Genomic DNA, 13,764 nt, shown 5'->3' with positions numbered 1-13,764 from the left:
TGAATATTGCAAATTTAAAAGGTACTCATATTTTCTCATGCCTTCTTCTATCACTATAAGAGTTGTATCCTACCTTTTGCAACTTTCTATTTTGAAATGATTCACAAGAAGTTGCAAAAACGTTGCAGAGAAGTCCCTTGTGCCTGTCACCCAGCTTCCCCTCAATGGTAACATGCATAACTAAAGTGTATTATCAAACCAAGAAATTGATTGACACAACACAATTAACTAGTCTACAACTATTACTTGGATTTAACCAGTTTTGCATGCATTTGTATTTTTTTATTAATTATTTTATATTAGCTTTTACTTTCAGAGATGGTGTACCAACCTTTCCAACCTTTCATTTTGTTCTGTAGTAATTTGAAACCTTAATAGTTAAAAGGTATAGGCTTTTGGGTTGGTTTTTTTTTTTTTTTTTTGCATGCCTTGAATAATCAGTATGCCTTATGGACTTAAAATGAAACTCTAGGCATAGAATCAGCTATATGGGAAGCAGTGATTAATATTTAGCTTACCAAAGTAGATTTCTAAAATATTTTAGCTATCTGTGCTATCTATGGTGAGGGACTCAAGCAGTGAATTAAATCCTATCTCACATTAGAGACCATTAAGATATTCATTGATTTAGGAGATGCGTATTGAACAGCTTATTCTGAGCAAGGAAACCACATCAGACAATGTAAGAGATAAAAATACACATAAAAGCAGTTCCCCAGTCATCAAGGGACATGTATAATATGGCAGGGAAAATACCATTGTAGAAAAATAAATAAAATAAACTGCAGAGATTGAGAAGTAGTTTGGGTGAGGGAGAGGCACGAGGGAATGCCCTTATGTTTGTGGAGAGTTTGGCATGCGATAATCTTCCCTAGCCAAGACCAAGAAGTTTGAAATTACACGACTAGTTTAATATCTCTACCCCAGTACTCTCTGGCCTTCCACCTTGACATGCAGTCCCACCTATGTTATCTTTATTACCACAGTTTAGAAACCTACTCCAACGTGTTTATTTTTAGAGTAGAATCTCCCCTTCAAAACTACCGAACCTCAGAATAAGGACAAAAATGACATCTTCATGAATTTTTGTAACTTTTTTCTTTGTTGGCTGGTATATTGGTTGGTTCACTTTTTTTTTTTTCCTGTTCTAACTCACAAAATGTGTACAGCTTTCTCAACAGTAGAGTTGACTATTCATGGGGAATGCTTAGCATTACTTGAAACTAATGTCAAGCTCCAGCCTTTAGTTGATAAGACTGAATATTAGGACATGCTCCCAAACCTAAAACTAGTACAAACACTCAGCACTACAGAGTACTCTACAGAGACAAAGTTATAAAATGAAAATTAGCATCCTTTTTGTAACTCCTAACTGATGCTTGAAATTTTCTTTGGCTCAAGGAAGCTTGTTTATTCTAAAAATATAGTAGGGAATATTTTGTACTATCATTACCAACTTAGTTTTAGCCAGAAGTGAAACTAATGTCAAATCTAAGAAGAACATAATTAGTTATGTTGCAGTTTAGTATAATGGGTAAGTATTTAGTGTATGGAGTCAGATTGCCTGGGTTACAATCTTGGTTTCCCCAAGAGAATCTAAGCAAGTTACCTAACCTTTCTGAGCCTCAGTTTCTCATCTGCAAAATGGGAGAAATAATAATAACAATGTATGTTGTAAGGTAGGCTTGGTGTCATAAGAGGTAAATCTCAAAATGTCAGTGGCTAAACCAAATAAAAATCTTTTTAATTTCCCTATATTCTAAGGTATGTTCCAGGTTGAATGGCTCTCCTTCAAGTGGACTCCTTTTATCCTGTGGCTCCATCTTCTTTGGTATGTCCATTCCAAAGACACCATTGTGTGTGTGTGTGTGTGTGTGTGTGTGTGTGTGTGTGGTGGGGGGAACCATCTGGATTTCAGCCAGATGGAAATAGGAAAGAGCATGGCAGAGTGTGCATGAAAAGTATAACTGGGCCTGGACTGAAAATAGGTGATGCACATCTATCCACATTACATTAGTCAAAAGTCAGTCAAAAAGCCATAGGTAATTACAAGATAGGCTGTGATATACACAGATGAAAAGAAATCAATTTTGGTGAATGCCCAGTCAATCCAGCCAGAATTATATATCGTAAGAGTTCTTACGGGATTTAAGTGGATGGAAACACGTGAGTCTCTTAGAATTATGCCTTGTAACAGAGTCCATATAAACCATTTGTATATTGTTTATTACTACCTTTTCATAATCTCAAGTGCTAGGTATTTTTTCATAATCAGTTCTAAAACTCCAGTACTCTATTATACAAACAACCTGGCAGATCAGACTCTTTACTCAGTTACCCCAGAAGAACAAGTTGCCTATATCATTGGAAATTCCGTTAGCAAGGTATTCACTTAGCAGCTTAGCTTTTAATGCTTCAGGGAGGCCTATATACCCAGATCAATTAAAAAAAAAAGATACAATATATTTAAATATTTATATGAAAAAATAAACAGAGTAATGTGAACCTTCAACTCAACAAAATGGAATCTCCAATGTTCCTGTTATCTCTGCTCCTAGATTCTAAATTATTTCCCTTAATTGATAGCACTTAGACACATCATTTATTGACATTTTATCAGAATGTCCTTGTGATTTAGGGAATATCTTTTATTTCCCTATTTTAAAATGAATTTTTGTAGTATTATTTGAGATTTTATTTTTCTATCATATTGCTCTATTTTGAGTCTAGCATTTTGAGGGCAGAGACTAAATATATATTTTAAGTATCTATATATGCCCAGTGTCTTGCATTATATTTGCAAGTGTCCTATTAGTGCTTATTTGATTCTTTGTGTCTCAGCTATACCATGGTAAAGAATAGACTTGAAATCTGAATACCATAGAGTAGCTTGTGGGACCGTGAACAAGTTGTTCTAAACCTCAATATCTTCCTCTAGAAGTGGAGGAAGTGGTAGCATCTACCTGTGAAATCTGGAGTTGGTATAAAGTCAGAAATTAAACTGAGCAGGTAATAACCCCTCATAATGTTCTCTACTATTTGTTTTAATGATAATGGCTAAGGGATCTTAGGATAGGTAGGGCAACAAATGAAAATAGGAAGCAAAGAGTCCATACTCGGATTAAATAACTCAAAAATGCCCGAAACCTCCGGACCTGATAAAGAAAGTTGCACAGCAGAATAAGGCAAACCATTACTTTTTATCTTTCTAGAGTCCTTACATTTCCAAGAGGCTAGATTACTGTGAAAGCATATTGGGAAACTGCTGGTGGGCAGGCCCAGACCTAGAAGATTTTAAAATAGTTAAACATGATTCATTGTCTTTCCCCTAGAGCGAGATGTACATCACAGACAGAAGAAAGACTTCTTTCCTTAACCTGCTTTTAAATAATCCCATGGAGTGAGGGTGGATATCAAGTGGTGTCTCCATTTGTGCTATTGTTTGGCAGAGGCAATAATTGTTTATCAGTATTATCTCAGGATAATCCATCGTACAAATCTTATATACGTAATCTGGCTGGATGAGACAGTTCTCTGTCCTCCTGACCAGTCTCTATGGACAACCCGCAGCATGAGTGGCTATTAGGGGGCTGAGTGTTATTGAGTTGGCAGAAAGCATTAAAACCGGCATAAGAGTCCTTCACCCACTGGGGAGGGCTAAATAGATGAGCAAAGTTTCTCTAAGCTTCAAGACTCCTTAAACTTCAACATTAGAGACAGCCTTGAAAGGAATAATGCTTTATTCAAAGAAAGCTACCCTTTAAATAAAACATGATTTACTCCTCCTGTTTCCCTTGAGCGGTTTTTCCCCCATCACATAATTTTTGACCTTGTAAAATTTGGCAAAAGCATTGTGAGCAAGCCTATAACTTGATCTGGAGTAGACATAAAGTGACATGTGAAAGCTGGGTCTAAATACATGTCTGTTTGACAGGGCGTGTTTAGGATAGAAGGCTGCTGCTTTACCACAACTTATTTTTCAGGCATTTTCTGAGGCGAACTTGTCAAACTGACTGGAAAATCCACAAAGAAGCCTTTTGGCTAGTTTAAAGAAAAGAAATGAAGCCATAAATAAGTCAAATAAAAGTAAATTTAGAAGTAATAAAACAAAGACACTGTTGCTTACTTGGGTCTGTGGTTCTCTTGAAATATACAAAGCCTAGTTTCTACCTCATTCCTACAGCCCAGGTGTAGGAGACAAGGGTCCTACACTAACTTATGTTAGGAATTCACAGGTATGCTTTTGTGTTGTAATTGCATATAATGGATGCGAGGAAGATGGGCAGGATTTGCCTCTGTTCTCCTGATGAACAGAGGAGTGCACCTGGCTCCCACCGAGCCTAATCACGCAGGTTTAAAGGGGTTTGGCTCAGGGCATCCTAACGTGACGGAAGAAGATGCTAGTTAAATGTTGGTCGTTTTCCATTCTCTTCAGGGGAAATCTCCCAGTGCCAATCTCTGAAAAGCTGTAAGACTCTGAAACAGATCTCCCCAGAAATCCCACCTGGAAGGACAGTAAGGTATGCTATTTATCTCTTCCTGAATCAGTTTTCTATCTGTGCTTCAGCCATCTAGGTATTGTACCTCTTGCTTCGTAGTGCCCTGATTTGTATGTTCGTCCTTTCTCCAACCCCTATCCAAATTGCCTCAAAGCATTCTGGAAGCACATATCATGTTAAAGTGTAAATAATATCCTCAGTGATTTCCCTTTAAATCTGTTTCCTTTGATGAATAAGTGCCCAAGTAGTAGCAGTAGTACAAAAAATACGGAAAAGGGAAGGAAGAGATATATGGGATTGTTCTGGAGATGATATCAAACAGGACCCTTTTCGATAGCACCAATGCTTCCTCTATTTATCTTTCTTTCTTTCTTTCACACCTTAGCAAACAGATAATGAAACACATATACTCGAAGGAAGGGAGGAAGGGAGGGAGGGAGGGAGGCAGGCAGGCAGGCAGGCAGGCAGGCAGGCAGGCAGGCATAAAGCGACAGTTCTCCATCCTCCTGACCAGTCTCTCTATGGACAACCCACAGCATGAGTGGCTGGAAGGAAGGAAGGGAGAAAGGAAGGAAGGTTACTGGCTTTGTCTAAAGTGACATTTTTCCCTATAGGAAAGGTCTGATCTCAGACACACCATTTAACTGGTGATGTGGAGAATCCAAGGACAGCAACTACAATCAATTCCAAACCCTATATGTTAGAGAGAGAAAACCTGAAACTCAGGGAGGCAAGACCCAAAGTTAGGGGCAGTAGAACTATAATGAAGCTCCAGACTTCCTGACCTGCAGATGAATGTTCTCCCTATCACACGGTGCTTCATAATGCTTGATTTAAATCTGTAGGAGACACAGTGATATCACAGAACTCGAGAGCTCAGGATCTTCAGTTGGGAAAGCCAGGGTTTGAAATTCAGGCCAGCCATTGGGCAGATTGCCCAATCTCTTTAAAGCCTTGCAACTCAAAAGGAGGTTCAGAAACCAGCCAATATCAGCATCACCTGGGCACTTGTTAGAACTATAGAATCCTAGGACCCGCCAAAAATCAACCTAACAATGTTCCCAGGTGGGTATGAATAACATTTGAGAAACACAAGTTAAAATCAGTGATTCTCATTCTTGGATGCTCATTGGAATCACCTGGGGAGCCTTAAACACTACTAAGGCCCTGGCCTCACCCGCAGAAGTGAACCATGCTTGGCCATCAGCTACAACCAATTTTAAGGAGTAATCAGGTGACTTTAATCATACAACTAATACGAAGGCACCAGAGGGCACTAGCAGAATGTCTACTCTCCCCTTCCACAAGGCTCTTTTAAAGATTACAGGAGATAATGCTTTTAAAGCACATGGCACATACCTAGCATAGACTATGTACTCAAAAATGTTAATTTATTTCTCTTTGTTCTACTCTTTCTCTTCTTCCCTTTCTGCTTCTTCGGGTTCTTTATAATGTAATGCATAAGTTAAGCCAAGTTGCTTACCTTAGATATGTCAAAGTTTTTTTTTTGCTTTGGTTTGGTTTTTGTTATTTATTTTTTAAAAATTTTTGAATGAATAAAATTTGATGAGTTAACAGAATATGCCTGGCACTGTTTTATGCACTGATGAAACAACAGTGAACCCTCATAGAACATAAACTCTGCAAACACAGGGACTCTTTTTTGCTATCCCTGTGACACGCCCAGCTCTGAGCCCAGTGACTGTTTCATTGTAGGAAATAAATGTGGAAATATATATCCCCCCAAACCAAAAAGTATATTGTAGTTACCTATTTGAGGAGGGTGACAAAACCAAAACCCGAAACACAAGCTTTTCATTTTAATATCTAGAATAAAGAAATAATTGAATGATGTCTTCTTAGTTCAGTTTTTAGTTTTAATTTTGAAAATCTGTTATGTCCTCCTTGAAACTAATGATAGATAATGATGTTGTTTCTTATTATACAATTATCCGAATAAATCATGTTCAAAGCATTTGTGTAAGAAACAAAAACAACTGGAGACCAAGCCCTCTGTGGTCAGACATTACTGACCTTGACGGCCACAGTGCCTGGGCCCAGTCGGACCCCCGATCTCTGCCCTGTGGCTGTGAGGAGCACACAGTAAAGATACATGAAGGACTGCTTCAGGGCTGTTATGATCAAGGATTTATATTTTAATACATCCATGCTTTTGTCTGCCTAGAAGATTATCATTCATTGTTTCTAATTGCTCCATTTCTGGATCTGTTCGTAAATACACATTGTAAGAACATTTTCAAAAGATCTGTCACAGGATTCTCTATTTTTTGTGCTTTTAAATGTAAAAGCCCCCAAAAGAATTGGCAGCAACTCAAAATAATGATTATGTAAATGAAAAAAAAAAGTCCTGCTTTTAACCAAAGAAAGACAAAGCTATTTAGAGCAAGGACCACTCCTCCCCCTGGCAGCCTCCTTCTTCCTGGAGCGCCACTCTCCTCAGTTCTAGGGGATATTCCTTCCAGAGAACACCAACTGCAAAGTTGTAGTGGAGTTAAGGGCCAGTTACCAGTCTATACATTCACCCTTTATTGTAAAACTCAAACCATTCTCGGTTTTCTGGCAGTTGTGTCAGGCCAGTGAATGTTTGTTTCCTCTTTTGTGGTTGAATATAAATTCTTGTTGGAAGAAGAGAAAAAAAAAAAGCCCTCCAGATATTACAATAAACACACACAGAGGAAGAAAAAAAATTGTATCTCCATTGAGTTTAACAATCAGCAGGGCCCAAATTACCTCTTATTAACATTTATTTTACAAAAGAGGCAGGGTATAATTTGGTGATAGATTCGGATTTGGAGAGGAGCTATAATCAGCCTCCTGAAGTGCTCTGCCTGAAGGACATAGCTGCTATTTTTTGTAATTATATTTTTCTGTCCCCACCCCCTTCCCCAGTCTGGAGAGTCTTTCACTCCTATCTCTGGAGCCTGCATTTCTCCCTCCCCCTTGCTCCCCTTCTCTCTTTCCTCCCCAGCCCCCTTCTCTCCCCTTTTCTCTTTAGGCCTCTTTTGAATAATGCAGCCTCTTTCAATAGCCCAGGCAGGCTTGAAGATTAGGAAGCCTGGTAGTGGAGATGGGGCCTGCTTAATAGGAGCAGGAGGCCTCACTCTTCTGGCGAACAAGGTTCTGGGAACCAGTCCAACTGCAGAGAGCATGTGTTGGGAACCCTGAATAGGCAAGCAGCAGGCCGGCCCATATGTCAGCCTGTGCCACAAAGACTCTTCTGCATATCTACCATGACAAACAGGATTACCGAAGACAATTAATCTGGCACGCTTTATCAAAATCAAGCAGTGACCCCGACCTCTCCCCTCGGTGTGAGGCAGATGCCACGCTCCGATTCAATAGACCTTGAGTGTTCCCTTTTTCACTTCTGAAAAGAATCCAAGGTCTGAATAAGGCTGGCATGGACTAATTGCAACGACTGTGGACGGTGACAGTCTTAATCAAATAGGACGAGTCTACCTTTTCTCTGACTTTTAATGGAGAGGCTAGCCACAGCTCCTTGTCTGCCACAGAAAGAAAAAGAAGTGCATCTATTTTACTTTTATCTGTCTTGTCTGGCGCCTGCAGCTTGCTGGGGGTGGGAGAAAGGGGCAGAGATTCAGGTAGCTCCTATTCAGCTGTGCTTTGCCTCATATCTGGGAGTTCAATTCTAGTGGAAGAAAGTCTGCCAGTGGCTAAAGAACATAATGGTTTTTATGATTTAGTTAATTTTTTCCTGGTACTTTATGGGAGAGATAATAATGCGACAGGAAAGTAGCAGGGCCTCCAGAATCGACAAAACCTCCAATTGTGACTCCATTGAGTCCATTCCTGTAATTTAATCCAATTTCTCTGTTTCGTCATCTGCACTTTTTTATGACCCTGATAAGAGGAACCTTGGATGGATGTCTGTTAAGAATATTTACCAAAGTGCTTAGATTGATTTAGAAATGAGAACGCTCTGTAGAAAGAAAATATTTGTAATTTTTCTTGAAGGTTTAAAGTTTTCAGAGAGACCAATGAGAAAAGGGAGGCGTTGGCTAGATCTTGTCCTACTAGGAAGAGGCTGTGGGTGAGTATGTAGGTCGGAATTGAACACAGGTGAAATTTAGGCTTTTTCTTATTGTTGTTAACCAATTCTTCTACCCATAAATAAGCCTAAATAGTCTGGGTGTAGAGGAACAGGAAGGAGACTAACTCTTATATTAGCCCATTCAACTCGGTGAGCCCTTGATTAGACATTTGGATAATGTCTCAGTTAAGATTCCAGAAATCTTTCTATAACAATAAATAGGAAGCTACTGCATGAAGTAATATAGCTTTTCTCAAAGAATCATGCTCAGGCAACCTGCATCATGATCACCTAGAGAACTCATTAAAAATACAGATTGGTAGAGTCCACGTGAGACCTAAGGACCCTCACTCCCTTAGTGTGGGCTTGTGTCGACCTTGGAACCATATTCCATAGGTGACTCTTATGCACTCCAACATGAGAATTGATGATGTAGTTGAAAGAGAGCGGGGGTGTCAGCCAGTAGACTTGGTTCTAGGTTTATTTCTAACTAAACTAGCTCTCTCATCTTGGCCAAGTCATTCTCTGCACTGCAGTTTCTTCATCAATAATTATGGCATTGGATGGATGTCTGTTAAGAATATTTACCAAAGTGCTAATATTTACCAAAGGGATCAAGATCTCCCTTGCCCAATTTAGCTTTAAAACAACTCGTTTCTCTGAATCTGATTTAGAGGAAATTCATTCCTTCCTGCCTTGGCAAATCTGACAAATAATATGTCTTTCTCAGCTCCTTTTTAATTGTATCATTTAGATACAGTGCAAGATTGTCAAAAAGGTACTAGAGTTCCAGGTTGTGTGATTCTGAGGACACAGATTAAATACATATGTTATAAGTATATATTTAATCATGTAAATACATAGTAAATAAATATTTATTTATAAATATTAAATGGAATGATATTATGAAGCTCAGTTATCAGGAGAAAGCAGTTTGTTGTTAAAGAATATGTGAGTAAATCAGAGCACTGGGAAGTCATACTTGTATTTGATCAACTCAAAAAAATTGAAGATGTAAATTTTACTAAAAGGCACAGGAGTCTGGGTAGCAAAGAGTGTGGAAATTGTCATTACCTGAATTGTTGTTACATTAGACCCACCTGAGATTTACTAAGTCAGGGTCGTTTTCGGTGTCTGACTCATTGTAGGTGCCCGGCTCTGGACCATACTGAAAAGTACAGAGATTGCCCTGCAGGAAGCTCTCTGCTGACATCATTTCAACCAGGGCTGGGAGAGGACTGCTTTCTATATGGGTGGTTACATAGAATCCTTATACTTACATATTAATTTTCCCTGGACAATAATTCTTTCTTAAAACTATGAAAATCTGGCTTGTTCATCTATGTTGGAAATTATTTGCTATTAAATTAGTAATTAGTTTCAGGATTTATAAAGTCCAAGAGCAGTAAAATTGTCTTCAACTGATGTTAAGCATCTAATATAAGCAAAGCTCTTAAAATATAGAGAAGCATTTCTAGAAAAATGATGCATATGTGAAGTAAATAAGGGAATTAAGAATATTATTTGTACTGGCAAGAAAAATTGAGAAATTAGGCATTAAAAAAAATAGCTTCCAATTTAGAAGGAAATAATATATATTTTATTTGTTTCTTGTATCCAATAACAAGATGTAAAACCAGATTCCTTTGACTCTCATGTGTATGTGTATATATATTATATATTATAATGTGTATGTATAATATATAGTGTGTATATATAATATATTATGTGTATATATAATAATATGTATATATACATATATTTCAGACTCAAGAGGGGATTTGAGTGTAATCATAGGTGTATAAGGCATGAGGTTCTTAGGCAATAAAAATTTGGACAACAAGTACTTAACTAGACAGTTTTGGCCTCTAAAACTATTTTCCATTCCTGCTTTCCAGCTTTACTAAACAATCCTGGTATTTTAATGATATAAGGAGACCCTACTCTCCAGACCTAAGTGTACACACATGGATGGGGTGGTCATGTGCTAGTTATTAAAATGGTCCTGGGCAAAGCTAATGTGGTAGTGCTGTGGGACTGAGATAAAATGCAACCCTGTTCTCATTTTGTGGGGAGAGGCTTGGGCTAGTGTTTTAGGCTGGCAAGTTCCAGATCTACGGAATCACTCTATGGTGTCAGTAACTGTTATAAGCTTCCTGTCCTGGGGGAAAAATAGCTTACTGCTGATAAGCAAGAGGTGATTGTCCTTGATGCGCCAGCTGCCAGAGTCCCAGCTTGGTGGGGTCAGGTACACACTAACCCTTCAGTGCAACTCCTACAGTTGGACAACAGTGCAGGTGCTGGTGTTCTTCCCTCACAAATTGATGATCCTGCCCAGTCTGTTTCATTTCTTGTGAGTGTCTCAGCAGAAAACGCACCCGAGAATAAACCTAGACCCCTTGCAACATTCAGGAAACCTGAGTGTAACCCACGACCACCCGAACAACTGGACATTAGCCCCACCCTGTTTAACTTTCCCCTCTTGAATCCTTAAATGGTTAAAACACCACATGAATGCTGAGATAAACTCCTGCTGTGATAATTTACTGTCAGAAATATTGAGTGCACTTTAGTGGGACGGCAGTAGGAATGGTCTCAAGTGCTGCAGTACAAAAGCTGGGACTATCAAGATTTTTTGGCAGGCTTTGCATTTTCCTTGTCATATTATATATTGCAGAAGTACAATTCAGGATCAGTACAAATCAGCTTAGAGGACAGGGGAAGCGGTGGGTTGCATCAGCAGCACTTGGGCTAAACAGAAGGTGGCAGCATTTTAACGTTGCCGGGCACATGTACACAACGGCACATGCGCAGACGCCATTCCATGATCATTGGGTTATTGTCTGAATTCCTGACGTAGTGTTTACAGCTTCCTGCTTATGGCAACAAGGAAGCAGAACGCAGAGTGATGAGAGATTTATGTGGATATGATAGCACTGGACACTTCGAGGCTCCATTGGCAAAACATGCGGCAAATAGGAAACCAAGGGGTGAGCTGAAAATATCTATGGTACTGTCAGAAAGCTTCTTATTTTCCATTCCTTGTTAAAACCTCAACACGAAAGGTGTAAATGCATCAAAATTAAACCTAGAAAGGAATAGGCAGTTTCAATGTTTTTCGGCTTCTAAAAAACTCTATGAAACAAATTTATAACTGGGAAAACCTTGTACTGTGAGTAAGAACATTGTGGTCCAGTATGGGCTCCATTTCAAAATGGGCTGTGAATCCTTCCGTGTAGTGTTGAAATCCCTACGCTAACTCCCAGCTCCCGTACTGGCTAGCTTATGCCCGATAAATCTCCGAGCCTGTTTATTTTTTAACTGAAATAATAAGTGTACCTTCCTGATAGGGTTATAATGATTTGTGAGGTCATGTATGTAAATCGTATTGCCTGGTTCATACTAGCTGCTCAGTAAATGCTATCTTTATAATCATTACTGTTATTGAGTTTTACTGTTTTCAAAAAATTGCGTACAGTAGTTAATTTGATTCTTACAGCAATTCTGAGAATTATGCAAGAAAAGAGTTCTTACAATTAGGATAGTAAGTGTAGGCTAAGTGACCAGCCAAGCTGCAAGCCAGGTCATTTCATCAGGGGCTGTTTTCTCATTAGTTAAATGAAAAAACTGAGCAGGAGATAGATAACCATGAGGTTCTTTCCGGTTCTAATATTTGCAACTCTGTCATTTAGTTTAATTTACAGCATAGTAAGCAGAGATCCAGAGGGCAATCAATTGCATTTTTATCTTGGTAATTTGCTACAAATGAAAACAGTGGCTGTTTGCTATGGGCACACAGAGCTCTTATGCCTGATGAAAAGTAAAAGAAATATTGGAACACAGGGGTCTTATGAAACCCAACCAATGACAAAAATCAATTCAAAGTGTGAGCACTTCACAAAAGAAGTACTGCTTAATTTTATACACAGCCCGGCACTTGACTGTATATTATAGTCAACTATACTCCCCATCTATTAGCTTCTTATCTGTGAGAGTGCTTCTCCTGAAATTAATCTGCCCTAAATTTATCATACATGTTCCAGAATGAGTGTGATTGTCAATAGCACTATTTAAAAGAGTGACCTTCTAAGGGGAACAAGCAAACATTAGTGAAAGTCATTCAACTAACACTGCTTGCTAAGAAGTGGGGTGTTTTATTTATGGCTGTTGTTTTGATAAAATGTCTGAAACCTCACAATTGTCTCCTCTGAAAAACTGCCACGTTTAGGATTTTTTTAAACAATACTTTTGTACAATTACACCACACATGAGAAATCAGGCTTCATGTATGACCTCAGCTCTCATTAAGATCATTGTGAAAGTTTCATTGCATCACCCAGATGCATTTTAATTGTCACATCTAATGCACATCTAATGCTATAGTTGTGACATCTAATGCTATAGTTGTATTTTACAGCTTTAAATTAAACCTTTTTGGCGACATCTGCTAGAGTGCTAATAATTTAGGTGTGGAAAAATATCTGTCATTGTAAGATTGTCCAAATAGAAAATAAAATGGGTTTGGTGAGAAAGGCCCTTCTTTTTCAACAACTCTCCTACTCATGACAAAAATCCCTCCTCTCTTTTCAGTAGACCTTTGACCTTTAAGAAGTATATGCCCTAAGATTTCTACAGATCCTGAAATTCATCACTACGGCAGAATCACGCATCTTATGGTGAGTCAATGATGACTAATGTAGCAGAGGCGTTTACTGGTCATTGAATATCAATGTGTTCCCTCCACTTTTTCCACTATCTTTAAGTTAGACTGGATGGTGTGAATACATTATCTGACAGATGGCTGTGATTGGAAGTGATGTGTCTCTCTGATGGGTTGAACCACTGAAGAACTACATTGAAACTCTCTCGCTTTCTCTTTTGCTGTCATGGAGAAAGAGATCATGAAATCACAGGAGGGAAAGTAACTTAGATCTCTGAGTCACTGAAAATAAATTCCTTTCAGAACCACTGACCCCACAATAAATACTATGTGAGTGAAAAATAAACTTTTATGCCTGTTACTGCTGCAAAGCTACCCTATCGTGACTAATCCAACTACCATAATAAAATGTATCCTATGCCACATTTCATAATAAACAGCACAAATTCGTAAGCCTGTTTGTGAGAACGCTCTTGTGTGTCTACTGATGCCATTGTAACACATCAGTAATGTGGAGGGTAGCCAGGTTTCTA

The 13,764-nt window shown here is 38.6% G+C and overlaps 1 long non-coding RNA gene across 2 annotated transcripts in view; it reads left to right on the top strand.

Moving 5' to 3' along the window:
* Positions 1–13,764, top strand: part of LOC109027283 (uncharacterized) — a 464,512-nt gene that overhangs the window by 22,406 nt on the left and 428,342 nt on the right. For both annotated transcript variants that reach the window (XR_010134090.1, XR_008680885.1), the window contains exons 4-6: positions 1,765–1,831; positions 4,436–4,520; positions 13,162–13,247. This is a non-coding gene — a long non-coding RNA (uncharacterized lncRNA). The remainder of the gene's footprint in view (positions 1–1,764; positions 1,832–4,435; positions 4,521–13,161; positions 13,248–13,764) is intronic.

This window comes from Gorilla gorilla, chromosome 5, assembly GCF_029281585.2.
Source record: "Gorilla gorilla gorilla isolate KB3781 chromosome 5, NHGRI_mGorGor1-v2.1_pri, whole genome shotgun sequence".
Classification (NCBI taxonomy): Eukaryota; Metazoa; Chordata; class Mammalia; order Primates; family Hominidae; genus Gorilla; species Gorilla gorilla.
This window is presented reverse-complemented; position numbering and strand designations above follow the sequence as displayed.